Source organism: Pongo pygmaeus, chromosome 12 (genome assembly GCF_028885625.2).
Source record: "Pongo pygmaeus isolate AG05252 chromosome 12, NHGRI_mPonPyg2-v2.0_pri, whole genome shotgun sequence".
Lineage (NCBI taxonomy): Eukaryota > Metazoa > Chordata > Mammalia > Primates > Hominidae > Pongo > Pongo pygmaeus.
Window position 1 is genome coordinate 95,676,796 of NC_072385.2, and position 3,077 is coordinate 95,679,872.

The 3,077-nt window shown below is 42.2% G+C and overlaps 1 non-coding gene across 1 annotated transcript; it reads right to left on the minus strand.

Annotated features, from left to right (window-relative positions):
- Positions 1–508: 508 nt before the first annotated feature.
- LOC129030909 (U6 spliceosomal RNA) lies at positions 509–615 on the minus strand. Its single transcript, XR_008500807.1, has one exon. It is a non-coding gene; the product is annotated as a U6 spliceosomal RNA (small nuclear RNA).
- Positions 616–3,077: the final 2,462 nt, after the last annotated feature.

Sequence of the window (3,077 nt, forward strand, 5' to 3'; positions counted from 1 at the left end):
TAACATGCAATATTTTGTTTTAGGTTCTTACATTAGGTCATTTATGGAGGTCATAATGCCCTCCAGCTCCATCCATGTTGCTGAAAGGACATGATTTCATTCTTTTTTATGGCTGCATAGTATTCCATGGTGTAGTCGTACCTCATTTTCTCTATCCAGTCCACTGTTGATGGGCTCTTAGGTTGATTCCATGTCCTTGCTATTGTGAATGGTGCTGCAGTGAACATATGAGCACATGTGTCTTTAAGATAGAATGAATTACTTTCCTTTGGGTATATACTCAGTAGTGGGATTGCTGGGTCAAATGGTTGTTCTATTTTGAGTTCCTTGAGAAATCTACAAACTGTTTTCCACAGTGGCTGAACTAGTTTGTGTTTCCACTAACAGCGTATAAGCTTTCCCTTTTCTCTGCAGCCTCACCAGCATCTATTATTTTCTGTCTTTTTAATAATAGCCATTCTGACTGGTGTGAGATGTTATCTCATTGTGGTTTTGATTTGCACTTCTCGAAATTATGGAATGCTGCATAAACTTGAGTGTCATCCTTGTGAAGGGGCCGTGCTAATGTTCTCTGTATTGTTCCAATTTTAATACATGTGCTGCTGAAGCGAGCACTTGAATATTTTTTGAGCACCCACTATGTGCCAAGGGTAGAGCAGAAAGTCTCTTCTCGTGTGGATCTTACATTCTAGTCAGGCGAGACTTACTACAAACATAGACTCATTGAATGTATCAGGTGGTAAAATGTGCCACGAAGGAAAATGAAATAGGGGAAGGTTATACTCAGCATGTCTAGGAAAGACTGGTCTGACAGGATGCTCTCTGAGCAGAGCCTTGGAAGCAGTGAAGGGGAAGCCAGATGGGTATGTGGGGGCGAAAACAACGGGGGCCCAAGGCCTCAGGTGGGAGCCATTCTCGAATCAGCAGGGAGGCCTGTGTGGCCGCTGCTGAGTCAGACAGACAGGAGGTGGGAAGAGATGAGGTCAGAGGGAACTGAGGGTCAGATGATATGGTAACCGCTGGCTGTATCTGACTCAGCTTCAGGAATTTGTCTTCCCAGGGTCAATTTTCTTAGTGGCTTCTTAATTATTGAAGACACATCAAAACTAAAATGAATGAATCTGAAGTATCCTTTCAATTTTGGGGGAGAAATACTTGAACAAGGGGCCCCTCCAAACCCCACAGGTATCTGCTTTTGAAAGCTTTGCTTCCCTTCTCCTCTCTAAAAGTTGTTTCCAGGCTGAGGAGCTGCGGGGGTGGCAGGAGAAGGGGGACTTCCTGCAGCAGGAACAGAAAACACCAGACTGTTCTCTGGCAATGAGCCTCCTCCCACCCAGCAGACATCTCAGCGGGGGAGGTGAGGCAGGAGGTGGGTGACGCGTCGCATGTGGCCTGGCCCCACTGTCCCTGCCCTCCTCACAATGGGCCTCAGCTTCTTGTGGCTTGAAACCTCTCAGGTGTCAACCAGTTCTTTTTCCTGAAGCAAAGGCAAGCTTTGGGATTCTGTAAGCCTTGAAAAAAATGTGCTCACAGACTTGTGGTAATCTTATGGCTCTCACTTGCTTTTCTGGAACTCTTTCACTTTACATCTGTCGGGTTGAATCACCAAAAAATGTTCAGCTAAGTTTGCATGTCAAAATAAATTAATGACCATTTTGTTTTTCTACTGAGAATGGGGAACCCAAGGGGCCAAGTGGCATTTTAAAAAGTATGCATTTGCCCTGTGGAACAAGAGACAGCCTTTAATTCCAAACAGGAAAGTCAGTGGTAGTATTTAGTCAAAAGAGGGATAGAGCTCATGCTTTCTTTTCTTCCTCTTTCTTTTTTAAAGGACCAAATTCTTGACTGAAAGTTCTATTTTTGTGAGGAATGAAGGCCTTTGTATAAGGAACGATCAATCTCTCCCAGTACTTTTCTTTCTTACTAAAAAAAAAAAAAAATCTAAGAACTTCTATTACTAAAAAACTACCTAAGAACTTCTGTTCTGTCTTTCTCCTTGTGTGTGTTTGAGATACCAAAATTCACCCAAGAAACAGAAACAGAAAGTATCACATAAGCATCAGGAATAGATAAAAATGACTAAAACCAATAAAGCCAACTTACTGAAGAGATTCTGCCTTGTGTTCCAGATGGGCACGTACTTGGCCTTAGTTGCCTGGTGATGTATTTCTACCCCTGACATCTGCCTTTTCTACTACACATAATTTCTGCATCATCCCTTGTTTCTTCCCTTACTTGAGTTTTTAAAACCCAGACTATTTACTGGATTTTCACCTTTATAAGCTATCACCATCTCTGTAGAAATTTCTGACATCAACTCATTTCTGGTCACCAGTCATTGCTTCAGAGTTGGTCTTAATAATCACCCTCACCTTCCCAGGGTTACTCTTTTCAATACAGTGCCCACCAATATCCCGCTCTTACACATGCTGATCCTATTCCACCAAGATAACTATATCCCAACCCAGCCAGGGGCTAGACAATATAGTATGGAATCCCTTGAAAATGAAGGTGCTTGTGCTAGACGTGAAGCATGAAAAATCAGGTGAAGATCCAGGATTTGTGATGCCCTTGATGACAGAATCATTTTGATTCCTTCTCATGGCTTACAGGAGGGAAGGACAAAGTGAGTCACCAGTCCCAACAGTAGATACTTTTTTTTTTTTTCCAGTCAAATACCTTTATTGCCATCTCTAGAAGCACTTATACATTATACTTTTCTTACTTCTGATCATTCCTTCAAGTCATTACACCCACCTCCTTGTACCCATTTTTTAAAATTTATATTATTATTATTTTACTTTAAGTTTTAGGGTACATGTGCACAATGTGCAGGTTTGTTACATATGTATACATGTGCCATGTTGGTGTGCTGCACCCATTAACTTGTCATTTAGCATTAGGTATATCTCCTAATGCTATCCCTCCCCCCTCCCCCCAACAGTCCCCGGAATGTGATGTTCCCCTTCCTGTGTCCATGTGTTCTCGTTGTTCAATTCCCACCTATAAGTAAGAACGTGCGGTGTTTGGTTTTTTGTCCTTGCGATAGTTTGCTGAGAATGATGATTTCCAGTTTC